We start from the raw sequence: 24,002 nt of genomic DNA, 5'->3' as shown, positions 1-24,002 counted from the left end.
TCTCTGTGCGACCACTGGTGTGTACTCTGCCATTCGTGAATCGTGACTAGGTGCTGCATGTGAGACCTACTGGTTCGCAGGGTACTCCTGGCAGAGATGTTGTGCTTTCTGGAAGAGGACCACGCCCAGGGCTACATGCTTTTTATTCACACCCCTACGCTGGCCTGGCGTACGCCAGCCCATCCCACTCTGCTCACGCTTCTGGGGGGTAACATATACCCAAGGGCCCCCACTGGCTGGGGTGACATGGTTGCTTCCACTGTCCACTAAACTCCATACACCAGAGGTGTATGTCGCCATGGATATGGGTGTGATCTGCATACTGGGGTCTGTCGAGAACTTCGCCGCCACTCTTGGCATTGTGTACTTTCCCAAATATGGTTCTACTGCATCCTTCACACATGCCTGGTTGCCACCTCTCCCCACATTCGTCTATTGTGCGGCTGAGGTGCCATGCTGTTGATTGGTCATGTTCACGGCTTGACAAGGTTACCATTGTAAGTTGTTCTATTGTGTCTGGTGACAACTTCCAAACCACTCTTTGCCACATTAGCGACTGGATGGGGGCGAACCATCTGAAATTTAACCCCGACAAGACAGAACTGCTGCTTGTCGGGGGTACAGTCAACACCTGGAACTCCACCTTTTGGCCCACTAGGCTGGGCCCCCCCCCCCCTAAACCCGTCAGCTCAGTAAAAAGCCTTGGGATCATCATTAGTAACGACCTTACGATGAAACCCCAGATTAACGCGGTGGTGTCCTTCCTGACCACCGAAGCACTCACCCTGGCCCTATTGGCGTTAGTCATCTCTAGGATAGACTATGCCAACTCTCTCTACGTTGGCATACCGGCATACCAACTAAAGAGCCTTCAATTGGTTCAGAACCAGGCAGCACGGCTCATTCATCACCAACCCAAGCACCAACACGTACACCCTCTCTTAAAATCTCTTCACTGGCTCCCTGTCTCTGAGCGGTGTAAGTTCAAACTGGGCTGCATTATTTTTAAGTCCCTTGTCGGCACAGGTCCTTTGTTCATCTCTTCACTACTGCACCCCTAGGTTCCGTCCCGCAATCTCCGTTCTGCCCACCTAGCCTTACTCCAGATCCCGACCTTCAAACGTAAAAAACAGGGAGGACTGAGGTTCTCATTCCTTGCCCCGTCCTTCTGGAATGCCCTCCCGCTAGGCTTGAGACTGGCTTCCCCCCTAACCCACTATAGGTCTCTCCTAAAAACCTACCTGTTTCGCAACGCCTATAACTAACCTTCTCAGCCCCATGGATTGTCTGTCGTCTCTATGCTCCAGCGCCAAGAAACCGCCAGGTGTTAGTTGCGCTTTATAAGTTCTTTTTACATTACATTACATTAAATGGACATGTTGTTGTACATGTTGGTTGTGAATTTGTGACGTGTGCATTGCCAGAGTTGTGGATTGCATGGTTGTGGAGTTGAGGTGAGTGGGGTGTTAATTGGGAACTAGGCAAGGGGCTGTGCATTTCCCTTGGTGCCATCCTGGGAAGGCTGGTTGCTGATGGACTGTCGGAGGGTGAAGGGATCATGCACACTGGCTGTGAATTTTGAGGCGACATTGGGGAAGGTCCCACAGTGTTCTGATGTTGACTGCACATAGATGTGTGATGTGTGCTTCCTGTTGCGCTGATTGTGTGGTGTGTCACCAGGGGGCACAGGTGGGACATGTGTGCAGTGGATTGCCCCAACATACAGGTGCATGCATCCGGCTATGGCATATTGTCCTTGCTTGGTCTCCAGCGGTTCCTGCGCATTGTGTTGGCCGTACGGGGCCTGGGGTGCCCCGGTGATGGGGATGTCCAGGACAGGTGTGGGGGACTTGGATATGGCTGTCTGTGAGACACCATCGGTTCTGGCGGGTGTTGGTTGGGGTGTGCCAGGGGTCAACAGGTGCAGCACAACCAGCAACTTGGTGTGGAGTGGGATGTTGGTTGTCCGCTATGTTGGTGCAGTTGACCTGTTGGGCGATGACGGCCAGGATGCGTAAGATGGTTGTCCCTTTCAGCCTGTAATGGACAGTGACATTTTCAGATGTTGTGCCTGTGAGGCAGGTGCGTTTCCTGCGGGTCCTCTGTCTTTGTCTGTGCTGCCTCTGTGGTGGTCCAGGGGGTGGTTGTGCCGGGTGGGTGTTTTTGCCCTCTTGGGTGTCCGGGCTGCATGTTCAGTTGCTCCATGGCATCTGTTGCCCTTCCGATGACGCCCTGGGCTGGGCTCCCTATTGTGGTGCAGGCTGCTGTCTGACTTTACACCAGGTCAGAGCAGGTGTAAATTTCCTGCTGCTAACGCACCTTATCGCGTGTTTTGGGTTCTTATTACCGATCTGTCTGGTCGTTATGAATGTTGAGGTATGGTGTTGTCGCACCTTTGTGTATGGAAACACCTACTCTGCATCTCATTAGCGATAGTTGCGGGGGTCCTCTGTGGAGATGTTTTTTGCGGCTGCTATCGAGGGAAAACTGGTGCTGTGGGCTGTTAGCACCTGCTTATAAATGGTGGGGTAAATTTATCACGGCTTTGGCTGCGATAACGTGCCGTTAATTTGGCGATAGCTCCTTCTGAATATGCCCCTTGGTTGGAGAGTCCATAATTGACTAACTTACAAAATCTTTGCTAATAGCATTTACAGGCCAATTCAAGCATTGCATTAGCAAGGGTAGGATGGGCATTAATGCGGGTAAGGGAAATGGGCCACCTGCCAACTGGTTGGGTAGTAAAAGGCAGATGCAATTGGAGTATAAGAGACCCTTTGCTGCTTTGAGCCCTATTGCCCCGGCTGACCTTTTGATGGCAATGCCCCTAATTTCAAAGGACCTGTGACGGATGTTAACTGCTTGTGAGTTGGTGTTTTTCCCCTAGATGTAGGTAATCATGTAAATATCTAAACAAAGTCTTTGTATTTTAAAGTCTGATTTGGAGTTTGGGTGACACATTTGGCATTCACAATTTTGGTGACTCATGCCAAGACTAAAATTGAAAACATTCCATATTTAGGATTGTTTGCTTTGGCAGAAGAGCTTATCCACCAAAATCAGCTGTACACACAATGAGAAGAACACTCTCATGTAGACATATTTTGATGAATAAAATCCACCAGAGCCTCACATTCTGGTGAAAATATTGTCATTCATGGGCACTGGTAATGTCCATCAGTGTGGAGGTAAAACCTTCCCATACACACAGTAGTCTTGCCATCACAGTGGAGTGTATAACAGCACATTGTCAACAGTATGTTTAACTTTTCTGTATGTTTTCCCGTATTTTCAATGTTGGAGCCAGAGTAGACTAGATTTACAGTAAATATACCACTGCAGTGGGTGTTATACCCTGTAATGGTTGAGGAAAATCCACAATTTCTTGACCGGTTCTGTTACTATTCTCTACTAAATCATGCCAAAGATTTACATTTGATCACTGGCTTTTATAGACAGCCAGTGTAACCTCCTGAAGGTTGAGGAGATGTGTTTTCATGTGGAAATGTAGACAGCTGCCCAGACCACTATTTGTGTGTCAGTAATACCTTTGGCAACTATGGCCTATAGCTCTCAGTTAAAAAAGGGCAGGTACTACCAAACAACTTAATAAAATGATTAGAGGATGCTTCTACAACCTCAAGGTTTGCAGCCAGAATATTGATAATTTAAGTAAAAGCTTCCCTCTTTAAGTGTTAATTAATGTTTAGTTATCTGAAGGAAATTGGGTTAATGGTTGAGGGGGATTTATGATCCACTCAGGCAACAACCACAATTCTTGTTAGGGTGAAACACAAAAGGTACTAAATTAATCTTTGGTTTTCCCTCTGGTAACTTGGCACAAAAGCGATCAGTCCATCACCACCCCCCTTTTGAATCAGTCTTAACTTAGAGGCACTGTAAATTATTTATGCAGCACACAAATTGTAATAAAGTGGAAGCACAACGCAAGAAAAATCCCAAAGCAATTTAGAAAAACAGAGCACATTTTAATAAATAAAGTTTTAATGAACATTTAAATAAATAAAATAATAATAATAATAATGTAATAATAATAATAATAAAAATATTAATAATAAATACAATGATACCAGAAGGATAAATATCCAATCCGTTAAACAGGAGATATGTAATTTCAAAACATTAGGTAGAAAAGCGCTTAGCAGCTCAAATCACCAAAAGCGGTTCTCTGGTTGCACTAGACTGGGACAAAGTCACAACATGACAGTACTACAAAAGAGGGGCTCAAAGCATAAATTCCCGCACTTATCTAACGTCCCCTACAGGTCCTGAGCAAAAAAGAGAAGGTGCTGATAGCTTGAGACACAATCCCCTTTGTCCCATAAGGAGTAAGAGAATGGAATCCCCTATCTCTTTAGATATAATTTACACAAAATAGCTCCACACCCTTCTAGTGGATCAAATACAAGTATTCTTCTCAATGTTAATCTTTATACATGGCTCTATTAAGATGCAAAGCTGTACGTTTGTTTTCCCAAAGTGAAGTCAGTCATAGGCTCTTGAAGTCAAAACTTATTCTTTATTCAGATTTATTTTCAATGAAATAGCCAACGTGTTTCGTCTGTTATCGGACTTCTTCAAGGCTATAAAGATATACAAAACAATTGTTTACAATTATGTTGACAAACATTTAAAACATATTTTAAAAAAACAGATAATTCAAATAGTGCCTATACATTAAACTTGTAGTACACATATATTCACCTCGGGAAAACTTTCTTGTACTGTGCCATCATTAATTTATAACAACGAATGAGTAATTGAAGTGATAACATCCCATAACAAGTTTACAATAGTCCTGATTCATGGACCAGTTGTCATTCATTAGAGCCCAGTTAATCTGTAGACGAAGTGAAATACATATTTACATGCTATTGAGGTCTATCATATCTATTATTGGATCATAATAAAAATTATACTGCAAACAGTTCATGATCACATATCATTATGCATCAATCTTAAGTGGGACAGTTTGTATCGCACATATAGTAGATTCCTCCTTTAATTGTAGGTTGACGAGATATAATATTGGTTTAACACACAGATCTCAACATTGAATTTCACCAGAAATCCAGCTGACCCAATACTGGCCAGTTTTTGGTAATTCATGGTTTTCTGACACCTTTTATGAAGTAAAAACTCCGCATATTCACTAGCATCAGTTTTTATTAGTTTGTACTATGACTCTAAAATAAAACAATTTCACTCAACTAAACCCTTATTATTAGCAGTTGTGTATTTTACATCCAGTATTTATTGGGACCTCACACTTACTTTAAAAATTGCCTATTGATTTCAGGGGCAATATAGAAACGGTGGTAACTTTAAAAAAACAGGAAAAGTATATCCTAGAAAAATTTAATAAAATGAGACCTGTATCAACACCAAAATACCCCAAGATCATATAATATTTATTCAATAATATATTGCAGTACTGCCTCTCATATGTATTACAGCAGAACTACTAAGTCCACGGTCACTATATATTGTAAATGCATTACGGAAACTATACACAGCTCAATTCTGTAACACTTTCGTAGTGCATTGCAATAGTGTTCAGAATAGAGTATGCAGTATATGAACCTAACATGACATTTCTTTAGCAGTTTCAAAATTCCCATCATGCCCCTATCTGGTTAAACCCCAGAATACTATTTAAAACGCCATCATTAAACCAAAAGAGCGTTTAAACAGGCGATAGGTATACACCTAAAGAGACATGTATTCAAAAGTCTCTCTCGCACCCGCTGGTATGGTGACAAGACAGACATACTTGCAAAGTTTTAAATAGTGCGGTCGTAAGTACAGGCATAGAAGTATACAGCATATTTTAGATCGTATACTCTTATACAAAATGCCGACATTCAAATAACCAATTAAATGTATTTTTTATCGACTGGGTTGGGGCAATCAGAAATAATAATAGTATGCAGCTATAATCAGTAATCGTCCCCAATCGCTTCAGCACGGGCATTCCCCACACCACATCGCTTCAGGGAAACAGTAAAAGGGGCCGGCCATCATAAAAGCATCAAACACCGTTTCTTTCGTATACTACAACCTAACGAAGTTAGTCAAAAAGCTGTGTTAATAGACAATGGAAATACAACCATATAATAGCTTACAAATGTTAATATATTCTGTAGCCCAATTATTTTACACCCCAAAAAGCGCAGTCTAACCCTCCCTATAGCAGAAACCTACCGCAGTAGCACGCGTATCGTCAATCATGTGGTCATCTGGTTAAGGCAGCTTCAAAAAAACTCTGAAAGCCACCCGCTTTTATATGTCAAGTTAATGGGACAATCCATTAATTAGTACCAAATAAACTATTACATTTTTATACGTCGCATTGCTGATGACATATGTCTAGGTTACAACCAGCGCCATTTTTTAGTGGAGTAAATTTGCCGGTTTCTTCATGGTTAAAATACATATTGATATAAAGAAATTTTGGATCGTAAGATTTATCACCAATTAGCCATAAAAATAATAACTAATAAAAGTAAATCAAACAGTGTTGACACTCAGAAATGATCATGTATAACTACGATCAAAGACCAAACAAAGCGCCTCCAGCTTAGGCAGTCCCGACATCACATCGCTTCAAGAATGGAAACGAATACGGCGGCCATCTTCTAAGCATCAAAAGTAATTTCTTAAATGCGCTATAGCCTATCAAAAAATTATCAAAAGTCAACGTTCGGGGACAAAAAGAAAAGTCACCTTCTACTAACCTGTAAATGTCAATATATTCCATGGTCATATCTTATTTAAACATGATCCATTATCCATAGATCACTGCAACAGGGAACTTCTGCAATAGTTCGCGGTACGTCGAAACTCCCATATCTATCAATACGCAAATGGTTTCAACTAATCTAAATGTGTTAATGAATTTTATTTTTAAAAAACCCAAAAAAACAACAACTGTATGGTAATCAAACCGTAGTGCAATTTACAAAACCCCGAATTATAAACTTATAAAGTCATAATCGCACATTTCCTAAGTGTACACCGTCACATCAAAACAATGCACCAACTTTGAGTGCAATAAAAAAAACTCAATACGCAAATAGTTATGGTGTACTACTACAAATTCTATCATTATGTAAATATAAGGCTGCAGCAATCAGAGATTTGCTGATGCCACAGACAGACATTTTCCAAAACAGTTTGTAATAATGGTATCACTTATCATCTATTGATTCTCCTATTTATTGCTCGCTGTAACTCATAGACTACTATTGTATGACAATTTGCAGCACAGGCAAAGCAGTAAGCCTAGCAATAGGGACGAAATGACTTAACAGTAAGAGTTCAAAAGGACAATATTGTAAATAAATAACTCAGCAAAGTTACATAAATATACAGATATGTCCACTTTATAGAGTACCTATTCTAAGGCTTCATCATGAGCAAACATACGCTAAAGACAAATTCTACAGGAAGTAATGGAGTTCATTATTAATGTTTAGCCCAAAGGTTACAGTTCTTAGCCTGCAAATCCAACAGACTTTCATTTGTCTTAATTTTATAGTCCAGTCACCACCCCTAGGATTCAGACCCATACTGTCTATTGCATGGAACTTGTTCTCACTATTTTGTGGGTGGCACTCAGCAATATGTTGCGACACAGGATTTCTCACATCTCCATGTTTTATACTTCTGACATGTTCTTGGATCCTAACTTTGAGACTCCTGATACTGCTCCCCATATAGATTTTTTTTTTTTTTTTAGATTGTCCTCATACCACCGTAAGCGTTTGCAATCGTAACATTAGACTCCATTTATCCTAGGCACCCTGGGTCCATGTTTCTGCATACACTACGGGCCGCCAGGCCTGCTTCTTTGTACGAGGCTTGGTGTAATCCTTGGACGATCTTAAACCAACCTTAGTGCCTTCCCCAGCACACCAAGGGTGCCCAAACGTTGCCTTCTGTACGGTCAAGCCGTGCCATTGGAAATGCGGCCCGAAGCCACTTCTCATAAAGAGGAGCAGCTGGATCTTTTCATAGTATACATAATTCCCTACGGGCCAATAAAATCAAATTTAAAAGAAGGCCAATCTGTGCTTTAGATATGCAGTTTTCCAGTGAAGAATTTTAACCAAAAATGGCCAATGCAGTGTCTAACTTAACTTTGTAACCTAATATACATTCTGCCAATACCCTTTTAATTGGGAACATTCATAAAACATATGCAGATCGTCTGCCTTGAGCATGTCACATTTAGGGCACCTAAGGGTTGGAACACTGACAAACTTAGCAACTTTATAAGGGGTATAATAAATCCTGTTGATAGTAAAAAAAAAATTTTTCTTCAAAGAGGCTGATTTTACGAACTTATAAAGGTTAGAGATAGATGGAAGACAAAACTCTGCAGCTCTATTTTCTAAAATTGATGTTCTCCAAACCAGATGAGGAGGGGGGAGTTCAATGTCTTCTCTATCTAGTAGGCTCCTATACCATATCCCGACTCCTTTTTGAGGGGGATGGGGTTTTGGAGTTTAAACTCTATTTCCCAATTTCCGCCAATGTTGTTCTTTTCTGCAATGTACCATGAGCGTAGTTTTAAAAATTTAAATTGTGAAAAAGAGTCTCCATTCCTTACTTTCAAGACCTCCCAGGGTAAAACTCCATCTACTGAGATTAATTTGGACCATGTACTTATGCCTGTGAGTTCAATTGGCACTGCCAAGCTATCCTTCAGGCATTCAGGAAGCCCTGGAGAGCCCCAGATTGGGGCGAAATCCGAATAATATTTTATACCCCACCTGGTTTTCAAATTCTGCCATGAGTTAAGTGCCGCCCGAATTACCTTTAGGCGGACTTTCTTGAAGAACCTTATAGCTCCAAATTTGTACAGAAAACCATCACCGCCCCCTCATGTGTTGCCATTACCTTCAAGATCCTCCCCCAGTTATTATCGCTAGGGCAGGACAAAAGACTGCAAATGTTTTTAAACTGAAAAGAAAGACAATAACAGAAGATGTCAGGCAATGCTAGCCCCCCCTTAAGTAGTCTCCTCTTCAGCTTCTTCCAGGATAATCTGGAGTTCTTATTGGCCCATATAAAACTACCTATGTTGCTCTGAATTTTTCCAATAAGCTTAGAGGGGAATTCAAGGGGAATGGTGCTAAAAAGATATGTTAGCTTGGGTAAGATTACCATCTTAACTATATTTATTCGGCTGTATATTGTAAGTTGGATGTTTCTCCATCTAAGGAAAAGATGGTCAATTTCCTTAATTACTCTATTTAAGTTAGTCAAGGGGATGTTCAACAATTCTTGCTCTATACTAATTCCCAAGTATTTAAATCCAGGTCTCCCTTGACTTTCCCAGCCTTCAACTCCCCAGCACATTATCTCGGTCTTAAGAGTGTTCACTGAGTAGCCGGAAAATCTTCCGAACTCGCTTAATGAGTGCTCGACCTTTGTGAAGACATCGATAGGGTTACTAGTATTGACTAGCAGATCCTCCGCGTAAAGAGCGAGTTTGATATTTAGGTCTTGAATCTGAAAAGGTGTTATTTGGGGATCTAACCTGAGCATTTGCGCCAATGGTTCTATATAAATGTTAAATAGTAGGGGTGAGATAGGGCACCCCTGTCGGGTGCCTCTCCTTATTTCGAACCTAGGGGTTAATTTTCCGTTCAGGAGAATAGTAGCAGATGCGCCATCATAGCATTTTACTAATGATCGTATGAGCAGAGGACCAAATCCCATAACCCTGAGGGTTTCCCAGAGGAAAATCCAGCTAACGCGATCGAACGCTTTAGCGGCGTCATACGCTGCCACTGCAAACGGTTCTGCCCTTGCTACCGCTAGATCTATACATCCAATCAGTTGTAATGTCTGTTCCTGTATAAACCTACCCGGAGTAAACCCCTTCTGCTCATCCCCAATCACCTTTGGTATCACCCTGACCAATCTCCCTGCCAAAACACTGGTAAAGATCTTATAATCTGCGTTTAGCAGGGAGATTGGCCTATAGGAGTCCGCCTTCAGTGGGCTCTTACCGGGTTTTAGTATAAGAACAATTGTTGCTTCCTTCCAAGACGGGGGTACCTTCCCCCCCCTCTATGTAGATATAATTAAATAGCTCTAGGAGTCTAGATGTGATAACATCTTCGAGAGTTTTATAAACGTCCCCTGGAAGTGCATCCGTCCCCGCTGCCTTGTTGTTTTTGATGTTGGCAATATGCTGTTTAATCTCTTCCTCTGTTATAGGTCTTTCAAGTAGTTCTTGATTGGCAGATCTTTATTATGAAGCCACGTTTGAATGCTATCAATGTCAGGAACTACCTCCTCTTTATATAACTCCGAAAACAGATTGACCAGGCATCGCTGCATATCTTCATGCTTGCATGATGTTGTGCCTACTTCATCTATTATTAATTTATTAATGTTGTTTTTAACCCTCAACTTCCATCTGGAGAACAACAACGACCGCAACACCAGCACCCTGCTCGACAACCTCGCCAATCTGGGACTCAAGCAGCTGGTGTCCACCCCCACCCACCTCGCCGGACACACACTCGACGCCGTCTTCTCATCCAGCACAGACGTCGCCTTCAGCCACGCCACAGAGCTTCACTGGACGGACCACAGCTGCGTCCACTTCACCTTCAGGAGAACGACGACTCACCACCACCAGCGACAGGCCGCCCGCAGAACAAGATCACAGCAGACCAGCTCGCCACCTCCCTGAGCCAGCACCCTCCTGCCAGCTCAGCGAACCCCAGCCAGGCCGCCGACAACCTCACGAAGTGGATCAGCATCTGCGCGGACGAGCTCGCCCCGCTGAGAACCCCGCCCAGCAGACCCGGCAGCAAGAAAGCCCCATGGTTCACCGACGAACTCAAGAGCTCCAAGAAGAACTGCCGAGCCCTCGAGAAAGTCTGGAGAAGGGAACCTACACCGGACAACAGGACCACCCTCAAACTGGCCACTCGGAAGCACCACCAGCTGATCCGCGCCGCCAAGAAAACTGCATTCAAAGACCGGCTGGACAACAACGCGCACAACAGCAAGGAACTCTTCAACATCGTGAAAGAGCTATCCAACCCCAGCGCAGGAACCAACGACATCACCCCATCGCAAGACCTCTGCGGCTCCCTCGCTTCCTACTTCCACAACAAGATCGCGGACATACACAACAGCTTCAACGAACAACCAACGCACACCATGACCGAACAACCTCCCCCCACCACCACCCTCCACGCCTGGACCCCGATCAGCACCGAAGACACCATCCGCACGATGAACTTCATCCACTCCGGATCACTGACCGACCCCTGCCCTCACCACGTCTTCAACAAGGCCGACACTGTCATCGCACCCCACCTGCGAGACATCATCAACACATCCTTCAACACCGCCACCTTCCCTGAGAGCTGGAAGCACGCCGAACTCAGCGCTCTACTCAAGAAACCAACAGCGGACCCCACCGAACTCAAGAACTACCGTCCCATCTCGCTCCTCCCGTTCCCGGCCAAAGTCATCGAGAAGACCGTCAACAAGCAGCTGGCCGCCTTCCTCGAGACAAATGGATCCCTCGACCCCTCACAGTCTGGCTTCCGAGCCAATCACAGCACCGAGACCGCCCTCATCGCCGCCACCGATGACATCCGAGCCCTGATGGACAACGGAGAAACAGCGGCCCTCATCCTCCTAGACCTCTCCGCGGCATTCGACACGGTCTGCCACCGCACCCTAGTACAGCGCCTCAGCAACGTCGGAATCCAGGACAAGGCGCTGGAATGGATCATCTCCTTCCTCGACGGAAGAACACAGAGAGTCCGCCTACCACCGTACAAGTCAGAGGCCTCCGAAGTCATCTGCGGCGTCCCTCAAGGATCCTCTCTGAGCCCCACCCTCTTCAACATCTACATGAGCCCCCTCGCGGCCATCGCACGCCAACACAACCTCAGCATAATCTCCTACGCCGACGACACCCAGCTGATCCTCTCCCTGACCAACGACCCCGCCACCGCCAGAGCCAACCTACACGAAGGGATGAAAGAGGTAGCCGAGTGGATGACGACCAGCCGCCTGAAACTGAACTCGGACAAGACGGAGGTCCTCATCCTGGGCTCTTCACCCTCCGCCTGGGACGACTCCTGGTGGCCTCCCGCCCTGGGCACCGCACCCAAACCGACAGACCATGCACGCAACCTGGGCTTCATCCTGGACTCCTCCCTCTCCATGACCAGGCAAGTCAACGCCGTCTCCTCAGCGTGCTTCAACATCCTACGCATGCTACGGAAGATCTTCTGGTGGATCCCCACCGAGACCAGGAAGACCGTCACCCAGGCCCTCGTCACTAGCCGACTGGACTACGGCAACGCCCTCTACGCCAGTACCACCGCCAAGCTTCAGAAGAGACTCCAGCGGATCCAGAACGCCTCAGCCAGACTCATCCTCGACATCCCACGACACAGCCACATCTCCGGACATCTGAGAGACCTTCACTGGCTCCCCGTCAACAAAAGAATCACCTTCCGCCTCCTCACCCACGCACACAAAGCCCTACACGACCAAGGCCCGGGCTACCTCAACAGCCGGATCAACTTCTACGCTCCCAAACGCCACCTCCGCTCAGCCAACCACGCCCTCGCCGCCGTCCCCCGCATCCGAAGAGCAACCACAGGAGGAAGGTCCTTCTCCTACCTGGCCGCCAAGACCTGGAACTCCCTCCCGACCGACCTGCGCCTGACCCAAGACCACCTCTCCTTCAGGAAGAAGCTGAAGACCTGGCTGTTCGAGCAGTAGCGGCACCCCCCCCCCCCTCCCCTAAGCGCCTTGAGACCCTATGGGTATGTAGCGCGCTCTATAAGTGTCAGTGATTGATTGATTGATTGAACCCTGTCAGCTTTTAGCTTCCAGGCTAGTGTGGCGCTTGCTCTCTCCCCGTATTCATAAAGCTCCATTCTGTGAACATTCCATTTGGCTTTCACTTTTTCCTCCAACTTAGCTCTGTAATCTGAGCGGATTCATTCTAGGTCTTTAAGATAGAAGGGAGGATCTCAGGTTGACAGTAGAGCCTTACGTTCTCTAATCTGGATATCTCTAATTCCATTTTATGGAATTCTAGCCTATTCTTCTTGTTTTTAAAAGAAGTGAAGCTATGAAATTCCCCTCGAATATAGGCCTTAAAAGCCTCCCATACCACATCAGGGTACTACATTGTCTAAAAAGAATTTGGTTGTTGATTCCTTAATGTCAGTGATTAACTCTGGGTCTACCAAAATACCTCTGTTTAACGTCCATCGGGTGGGAGATTTAGCTTTACTACCTACATATGTAAAAGTTAGGGGTGCATGATCCGAAAGAATAGATGGCTGAACAAGAATATCCTCTATATTTTCTACTCCTACTGCGTCCGTTAAAATCTAATCTAATCTAGAAGAATGGCCGTGTTTTTTACTAAAGTAGGTGAACCTTAATACTGTTCCCCCCTTGGCTTCCCACACGTCCACCAGGCCAAGATCATGGATCATGGATCATATTAATCATTGTTCTCCGAGTGCGTGGTGCAACAACATATTTACTATGATTAGACCTATCCCTAACGGGGTCTAGAAGAACATTGAAATCGCCCCCTATTATGAATGAGGTTGTAACTTCTGTTAGTATAGCCTGAACTTTAAGAAGACAACCAGGGTCATCTATATTTGGACCATAATAGGATACCATGGCGATCTCATTCCCCCCAGATGTACCTTCACCAAGATCCACCTACCCGAGGCGTCAGTTGATACACTTTTGATAGTATTTATGGCTCCCTTCCTTATTAGTACTGCCACCCCCTTGTTATGTGTCATATTTTGGGAGCAGATGGTATGCTCTATCCATTTATATCTACCAAAGACTTCTTTGGTTTCTACATTGCTGAGGTGGGTTTCCTGAATAAGGAATATCTGGGCGGTTGACTGTTCAAGATATTTCATGATCAGGCGCTGTCTTCTACTTCACTGCAGGCCATTAACATTCCACGACAGAAACTTTAGCCTTTCTTCAGCCATTTTGTCTATAGTAATCCACTTCCCTACTTACATCAATACTTATCACTAGCATAACTGGGTTTGAGGACACATTTTTTTTGTTTTTTCCCACTGCTATCCCACCCGTGCCACAACCTCCCCAACCCCAACCCCAAGAGACCCCTCTAACCCTCTACCCCCCTGGGGAACCCTCCCTTTCTTCTCGGGCATACGCCCTTTGGTGGAGCCCCCCTCGATGGGTGGCTATTTAAAGAAAGTGATACTTTAAAATATATACAAAGTACTATTGGCGTCAATTTAAATTTAATTTTGCCCTCAATTACTCTGTCTCAAAGGTTTTCTTTTTACCTCAAGTTCAGGATCAGCTTATAATTCACTCTTTACTGACTACCTCACCCCCCGCCATCCTGGTCTCCTCCTACTCCTCCTCCTGCCCCAGCTCCTTTCCCTCCACCCTATCTTATCTATAAGGGAGTCCACCTCTTCCAGGTGACGCATGTTATACATTTGGCTTTCCCACATAATGCGAAGAGAGGAAAGGAATCTAAGTTGGGTTTTGGCCCCAGCTGATTCAATATGGCCATCCTTTTGCCCAGTTCCCACTGTCGTGTAGCGGTCCTATGGGATACATCCGACCGAATAGAAAATGTAAATCGGTTGGAAGTCAGATTGCTTTTCAGTTGGCCGGACTTTAATGCAAGGGACATGATTTTCTCTTTAAGGGAATACGTTAGAAAATTTACTAGTATTTTCCTCGGGGGTTCTCTCCCAGGAGATCTTCTGTAGGGATCGCGATGGACTCTTTGTATATCGATTTTTAGATCCAACTCTTCCTCAGCAGGTGAAATTAATGTCCTCAGGAGAGATACCACAAAACTCTTTATATCGCTCCCCTCAATATCCTCTGGAACATTCAATAGCTTTAGGTTATTTTTTCTAGACTGATTCTCCAATCTCTCTATTTCGTCATATAGTTCTTGATTTTGCTGAGTCAACTTCTTAACCGTAATGAAGGAGGATTTCATACTTTCCTTGATTTTTGGCACCTCGACTTCAAGCACATCCGTTCTCTTTGAAACCGCCTCTACTTTTTGTGACAAAAGGTCACAAGAGGCTTGAATCCCCTCCTGATTGGCTTCCGATGTAGAGAATCTCCTACCTATGTCATCAAATCTCTTTCCTATGTCATCACGTATACTCAGCAAAATATCAGCCAGTGATCCAGGGGTAGAGGTATAAGTTGTAGGTTGGGGTAAAGAAGATGCCTCGGGAAACTTTTCAAACATGTCGTGGGCCTCAAGGTCCCTCAAGTGATCAAAGTCCTTCAGAGGCTCGGGGCATACTCCAGGGCGTTGAATCATAGTCTCCTTTGGCCTAGCCCCCTTCTCTATAGGGATACCATATTTACCAAGCACACCGGGCAGATTTTCCATATCAAAATCTCTCATTTCGAGGGCCAAAAAACTATTTGAGAGCTCAATTGATGGGTGAACTTCTACGTGCTCCTCCTGTGAATTAGACAGAGGGACCTCCAACGGGGGCTTTAACACAGTACCAATAGTACCAGTAGTACAAGTAGTTTCAATGGTAGTTCCAATGGTAGTGTTGATAGGATTACATAAAACGCCCTGGACTGAGGCCTCTTTCGGATGTGGAATGGCGGGGGGAGTCACGGCCATTATTGCACCAGAGCCTGTGGTGGGGGGCAGAGAGGTAGTCAAGGTCAAAACCTCCTTCGTAGCCATATCCTGCTTATATAAGGCAGATGTTGAGGCGGAGGAGGTAGAAGTGGTACCACAGATTTTATAATAAGATTTTAATGATGGATCGATTTTTGAATTAGTTGTAAGACCAATCTTTCTCTGCCTTTTGTTCTTCCACTTCCCCCCCCCCCCCCCTAGAAGAGTCTTGTGGGTCTCAAGAGTTCTCTTGTATGTCTCTATTCTGCCGTGTATGGCTAATACCTGCTTTCACTTCCACCACCTGTGGTGCTCCCCTTATTAACTCAAGCTGGCAGGGGAACTAACCAAAGCTCTGTACCGGAGTGTATAGCGCCCCACCTTCGCTTAAAGTGATATGTCAGTCTTAGCGTTGATCGCAGTTTTAACCAAACTACTTGCAGGTTGAGCCCGCTCCACCTCCTCAGCCTCCCCAGCCTCCTCCCTGTTCTCCATACACACCAGGCTATTGCAGTCTCCTCCGGAGTTACACAGGCTGCTACTACAACCAATCACCAAGAACTCCTCTAGAGACTCATATGGCAGCTCATAATTTATGTCCTTCCACCTCCCGCTCACTTCCCCCACTCCTACCTTGCCGTTTTATGCATTCAAGATATTCTCACTGTGAGGGAAAGAAGAAGCTGCTACGATAGTTGTTGTTGTTGTACCGCCCGCTGCTGTAGAGGGAGCCGCTGAGACTCGCACCACCCTGCTCCACACACTGGGGCAGAGCCGCTTCCACCTCTTCGCGGCTTCCAGCAGTCTACAGCCCAGCAGCTTCGAGGGTAAGAACGCGGGAAAGGGCGTGTTTGAACACACCATCAGGAATTGGCTCTCGTCTTTCGGCCCCAGCGTCTGCCGTCTGTCGCGCTACTTCCGCGAAGAAAAAAGAAACGTTTTGCCAGAATCGAGTAATCAAGGGTAGAGGAAACAAGGTGGGAAGGGGGAACCTTCAGTTAAGCAAGGGGACGCCGATCCGCTGACATCACCGACACCGCTGTGCAGAAAGCATCAGGAGAATGCACGCGCACCACACATTGCCGGGACTCCTCCTACGGCCGTTAGCCCACATGCATACTACAAGACCAGAGGGACACATGCAGATATTATGTTGAACTTGCTACGGGCACATGTGCCCGGCCCGTTTATTGGTAGGGCTAAATGTACAGTGATGCCTGTGCTGGATGTGTGTGGGGTGAGTGTAAGCCATTCCGCACGGAATGTCTGGTGCTGGCAACCACTTGAACATTGGACAACAGTGCAACAGAAACAGAAGACACATGCAATACATAGTCAACTGCTGAGCAACATGGAGTGAGCTGGAGAAAGTCCAGAGGACAGCCAACATGCAAACAGTAGTGTCCATGAGTTGCAGTGCACTGGGGCTTGGACACTAGACATGAGCACGCTCATGTGAAGAAAGAGTCTTGGATTGTGTCCCTTCGATACATTCCTGATGCAGATGCAGTGGGGTGTGTTAGACCTGCATCATCTTCCCCATCAACATCTCAGGGCTCCCACACTGTTTGAGGTGACATACCTGAGCAACTGCTCCACAGCACAAAAACACAATCAGCAACGGACAATAGCTTGCAGTGCACTGAGTCACTGGCACCTGGAGTGCTGAGAAGGGCATCAGGCTGATGATGGCATCCACGACAAGCCTGAGCAACTACCTAAGTATATCAGGACCACCGTTTCAACTCTGGCAGATGGCGGTTGGAGCTGCTCCTTGTGGTGGTGGCGTGTACCTCCTACGGTGATGCACCGCCCGGGCCGGTCTGGACTTGCTTTGGTGTGTGAGCCCTGGCGGGAAGCATTCGGGCCCGGAGGCTGCGTACAGCACAAGGCCACAGAGAAATGGCATTGATCACCCCAAGACCTATGCTTTAGGGCCCATCCAATGTCTCTGGAGAAGAGGTCCCGGACTTGACGAACACGGAGTTAGTGGCCCCGGATGCACTGTGGCCGGCACAGGCACCCAGCCATGGGACGGTGACTTGTGGTCCAGTCAGATGGGCCATGCAACCTGAGCGTGTCACCATCAATGTCCGAGATGTATGTCGCGGAGGGTTTCGTGGGACAATGGAAGGTGTCCTCCAGGGCAAGACGCTGAAAGGTTTGATTTTATCCGGAAGCAGCAAATGGTGGAGTGGAATGCGACAGCCTCACTGCCACCATCAATTTGGTATCAGCTACATGAGGATGAAAACTGCCCCCTAGTCCATAGACTCAACCGCCACCAAAGTTCGACCAGAGAGTGTCCATGAATGTTTGGGAACAGATTTAGTGGCACCGGGGCTGAGTGGGGATGCAGTCTTCGATCATGCCGATACACTGATATGAACTCCGTCATTGTTGAATTATGACTCTGTGACCTACTGGACCACAGTGTAGGCCGGTGGGAGCGGTCAGCAGTGGCCCACAGCCACTTGTTGTTGGCTCGCGATGCACAGCGCTAGTGACACCAGGGCAGTTGTTGGTAGTGTACAAACACCTCCGTAATGATGAGCCTTTTCTCTCCACCAAGATGCAATGCGTCAACCTCTTATGCCTCTCCCTGCGTGCAATGATATGCAATCTGAATTTGCATACTCGATGTTCAGTTCAGAATCTGTGACCTACTTGAGCGCAGCCTAGGTCGAGAGCAGTGTAGGGCGGAAGCAGAGGTCAGCACGGCCCATCCACCGAGTATCGCCGGCGTAGGTTGTTGGCCTCACCAACCTGCGTAGTTCAGGTTCAGTGGCACCACGTGTTCACTCACCACCATGACTGTGACCCGGCTTTCGTCCGGACTGAGCCACATCTTCCTCTTACTCCTCTCTGTGCGACCACTGGTGTGTACTCTGCCATTCGTGAATCGTGACTAGGTGCTGCATGTGAGACCTACTGGTTCGCAGGGTACTCCTGGCAGAGATGTTGTGCTTTCTGGAAGAGGACCACGCCCAGGGCTACATGCTTTTTATTCACACCCCTACGCTGGCCTGGCGTACGCCAGCCCATCCCACTCTGCTCACGCTTCTGGGGGGGTAACATATACCCAAGGGCCCCCACTGGCTGGGGTGACATGGTTGCTTCCACTGTCCACTAAACTCCATACACCAGAGGTGTATGTCGCCATGGATATGGGTGTGTTCTGCATACTGGGGTCTGTCGAGAACTTCGCCGCCACTCTTGGCATTGTGTACTTTCCCAATTATGGTTCTACTGCATCCTTCACACATGCCTGGTTGCCACCTCTCCCCACATTCGTCTATTGTGCGGCTGAGGTGCCATGCTGTTGATTGGTCATGTTCACGGCTTGACAAGGTTACCATTGTAAGTTGTTCTATTGTGTCTGGTGACAACTTCCAAACCACTCTTTGCCACATTAGCGACTGGATGGGGGCGAACCATCTGAAACTTAACCCCGACAAGACAGAACTGCTGCTTGTCGGGGGTACAGTCAACCCCTGGAACTCCACCTTTTGGCCCACTAGGCTGGGCCCCCCCCCCTAAACCCGTCAGCTCAGTAAAAAGCCTTGGGATCATCATTAGTAACGACCTTACGATGAAACCCCAGATTAACGCTGTGGTGTCCTCCAGTTTTTTCCAGTTGAGAAAAATCCGAAAGATTGCCCGCTTCCTGACCACCGAAGCACTCACCCTGGCCCTATTGGCGTTAGTCATCTCTAGGATAGACTATGCCAACTCTCTCTACGTTGGCATACTGGCATACCAACTAAAGAGCCTTCAATTGGTTCAGAACCAGGCAGCACGGCTCATTCATCACCAACCCAAGCACCAACACGTACGCCCTCTCTTAAAATCTCTTCACTGGCTCCCTGTCTCTGAGCGGTGTAAGTTCAAACTGGGCTGCATTATTTTTAAGTCCCTTGTCGGCACAGGTCCTTTGTTCATCTCTTCACTACTGCACCCCTAGGTTCTGTCCCGCAATCTCCGTTCCGCCCACCTAGCCTTACTCCAGATCCCGACCTTCAAACGTAAAAAACAGGGAGGACTGAGGTTCTCATTCCTTGCCCCGTCCTTCTGGAATGCCCTCCCGCTAGGCTTGAGACTGGCTTCCCCCCTAACCCACTATAGGTCTCTCCTAAAAACCCACCTGTTTCGCAACGCCTATAACTAACCTTCTCAGCCCCATGGATTGTCTGTCGTCTCTATGCTCCAGCGCCAAGAAACCGCCAGGTGTTAGTTGCGCTTTATAAGTTCTTTTTACATTACATTACATTAAATGGACATGTTGTTGTACATGTTGGTTGTGAATTTGTGACATGTGCATTGCCAGAGTTGTGGATTGCATGGTTGTGGAGTTGAGGTGAGTGGGGTGTTAATTGGGAACTAGGCAAGGGGCTGTGCATTTCCCTTGGTGCCATCCTGGGAAGGCTGGTTGCTGATGGACTGTCGGAGGGTGAAGGGATCATGCACACTGGCTGTGAATTTTGAGGCGACATTGGGGAAGGTCCCACAGTGTTCTGATGTTGACTGCACATAGATGCGTGATGTGTGCTTCCTGTTGCGCTGATTGTGTGGTGTGTCACCAGGGGGCACAGGTGGGACATGTGTGCAGTGGATTGCCCCAACATACAGGTGCATGCATCCGGCTATGGCATATTGTCCTTGCTTGGTCTCCAGCGGTTCCTGCGCATTGTGTTGGCCGTACGGGGCCTGGGGTGCCCCGGTGATGGGGATGTCCAGGACAGGTGTGGGGGACTTGGATATGGCTGTCTGTGAGACACCATCGGTTCTGGCGGGTGTTGGTTGGGGTGTGCCAGGGGTCAACAGGTGCAGCACAACCAGCAACTTGGTGTGGAGTGGGATGTTGGTTGTCCGCTATGTTGGTGCAGTTGACCTGTTGGGCGATGACGGCCAGGATGCGTAAGATGGTTGTCCCTTTCAGCCTGTAATGGACAGTGACATTTTCAGATGTTGTGCCTGTGAGGCAGGTGCGTTTCCTGCGGGTCCTCTGTCTTTGTCTGTGCTGCCTCTGTGGTGGTCCAGGGGGTGGTTGTGCCGGGTGGGTGTTTTTGCCCTCTTGGGTGTCCGGGCTGCATGTTCAGTTGCCCCATGGCATCTGTTGCCCTTCCGATGACGCCCTGGGCTGGGCTCCCTATTGTGGTGCAGGCTGCTGTCTGACTTTACACCAGGTCAGAGCAGGTGTAAATTTCCTGCTGCTAACGCACCTTATCGCGTGTTTTGGGTTCTTATTACCGATCTGTCTGGTCGTTATGAATGTTGAGGTATGGTGTTGTCGCAGCTTTGTGTATGGAAACACCTACTCTGCATCTCATTAGCGATAGTTGCGGGGGTCCTCTGTGGAGATGTTTTTTGCGGCTGCTATCGAGGGAAAACTGGTGCTGTGGGCTGTTAGCACCTGCTTATAAATGGTGGGGTAAATTTATCACGGCTTTGGCTGCGATAACGTGCCGTTAATTTGGCGATAGCTCCTTCTGAATATGCCCCTTGGTTGGAGAGTCCATAATTGACTAACTTACAAAATCTTTGCTAATAGCATTTACAGGCCAATTCAAGCATTGCATTAGCAAGGGTAGGATGGGCATTAATGCGGGTAAGGGAAATGGGCCACCTGCCAACTGGTTGGGTAGTAAAAGGCAGATGCAATTGGAGTATAAGAGACCCTTTGCTGCTTTGAGCCCTATTGCCCCGGCTGACCTTTTGACGGCAATGCCCCTAATTTCAAAGGACCTGTGACGGATGTTAACTGCTTGTGAGTTGGTGTTTTTCCCCTAGATGTAGGTAATCATGTAAATATCTAAACAAAGTCTTTGTATTTTAAAGTCTGATTTGGAGTTTGGGTGACACATTTGGCATTCACAATTTTGGTGACTCATGCCAAGACTAAAATTGAAAACATTCCATATTTAGGATTGTTTGCTTTGGCAGAAGAGCTTATCCACCAAAATCAGCTGTACACACAATGAGAAGAACACTCTCATGTAGACATATTTTGATGAATAAAATCCACCAGAGCCTCACATTCTGGTGAAAATATTGTCATTCATGGGCACTGGTAATGTCCATCAGTGTGGAGGTAAAACCTTCCCATACACACAGTAGTCTTGCCATCACAGTGGAGTGTATAACAGCACATTGTCAACAGTATGTTTAACTTTTCTGTATGTTTTCCAGTATTTTCAATGTTGGAGCCAGAGTAGACTAGATTTACAGTAAATATACCACTGCAGTGGGTGTTATACCCTGTAATGGTTGAGGAAAATCCACAATTTCTTGACCGGTTCTGTTACTATTCTCTACTAAATCATGCCAAAGATTTACATTTGATCACTGGCTTTTATAGACAGCCAGTGTAACCTCCTGAAGGTTGAGGAGATGTGTTCTCATGTGGAAATGTAGACAGCTGCCCAGACCACTATTTGTGTGTCAGTAATACCTTTGGCAACTATGGCCTATAGCTCTCAGTTAAAAAAGGGCAGGTACTACCAAACAACTTAATAAAATGATTAGAGGATGCTTCTACAACCTCAAGGTTTGCAGCCAGAATATTGATAATTTAAGTAAAAGCTTCCCTCTTTAAGTGTTAATTAATGTTTAGTTATCTGAAGGAAATTGGGTTAATGGTTGAGGGGGATTTATGATCCACTCAGGCAACAACCACAATTCTTGTTAGGGTGAAACACAAAAGGTACTAAATTAATCTTTGCTTTTCCCTCTGGTAACTTGGCACAAAAGCGATCAGTCCATCACCACCCCCCTTTTGAATCAGTCTTAACTTAGAGGCACTGTAAATTATTTATGCAGCACACAAATTGTAATAAAGTGGAAGCACAACGCAAGAAAAATCCCAAAGCAATTTAGAAAAACAGAGCACATTTTAATAAATAAAGTTTTAATGAACATTTAAATAAATAAAATAATAACAATAATAATGTAATAATAATAATAATAATAAAAATATTAATAATAAATACAATGATACCAGATGGATAAATATCCAATCCGTTAAACAGGAGATATGTAATTTCAAAACATTAGGTAGAAAAGCTCTTAGCAGCTCAAATCACCAAAAGCGGTTCTCTGGTTGCACTGGACTGGGACAAAGTCACAACATGACAGTACTACAAAAGAGGGGCTCAAAGCATAAATTCCCGCACTTATCTAACGTCCCCTACAGGTCCTGAGCAAAAAAGAGAAGGTGCTGATAGCTTGAGACACAATCCCCTTTGTCCCATAAGGAGTAAGAGAATGGAATCCCCTTATCTCTTTAGATATAATTTACACAAAATAGCTCCACACCCTTCTAGTGGATCAAATACAAGTATTCTTCTCAATGTTAATCTTTATACATGGCTCTATTAAGATGCAAAGCTGTACGTTTGTTTTCCCAAAGTGAAGTCAGTCATAGGCTCTTGAAGTCGAAACTTATTCTTTATTCAGATTTATTTTCAATGAAATAGCCAACGTGTTTCGTCTGTTATCGGACTTCTTCAAGGCTATAAAGATATACAAAACAATTGTTTACAATTATGTTGACAAACATTTAAAACATATTTTAAAAAAACAGATAATTCAAATAGTGCCTATACATTAAACTTGTAGTACACATATATTCACCTCGGGAAAACTTTATTGTACTGTGCCATCATTAATTTATAACAACGAATGAGTAATTGAAGTGATAACATCCCATAACAAGTTTACAATAGTCCTGATTCATGGACCAGTTGTCATTCATTAGAGCCCAGTTAATCTGTAGACAAAGTGAAATACATATTTACATGCTATTGAGGTCTATCATATCTATTATTGGATCATAATAAAAATTATACTGCAAACAGTACATGATCACATATCATTATGCATCAATCTTAAGTGGGACAGTTTGTATCGCACATATAGTAGATTCCTCCTTTAATTGTAGGTTGACGAGATATAATATTGGTTTAACACACAGATCTCAACATTAAACTTCACCAGAAATCCAGCTGACCCAATACTGGCCAGTTTTTGGTAATTCATGGTTTTCTGACACCTTTTATGAAGTAAAAACTCCGCATATTCACTAGCATCAGTTTTTATTAGTTTGTACTATGACTCTAAAATAAAACAATTTCACTCAACTAAACCCTTATTATTAGCAGTTGTGTATTTTACATCCAGTATTTATTGGGACCTCACACTTACTTTAAAAATTGCCTATTGATTTCAGGGGCAATATAGAAACGGTGGTAACTTTAAAAAAACAGGAAAAGTATATCCTAGAAAAATTTAATAA

The sequence above is a fragment of the Lissotriton helveticus genome, chromosome 8 (genome assembly GCF_964261635.1).
Source record: "Lissotriton helveticus chromosome 8, aLisHel1.1, whole genome shotgun sequence".
In the NCBI taxonomy this organism is placed as follows: Eukaryota; Metazoa; Chordata; class Amphibia; order Caudata; family Salamandridae; genus Lissotriton; species Lissotriton helveticus.
This window is presented reverse-complemented; position numbering follows the sequence as displayed.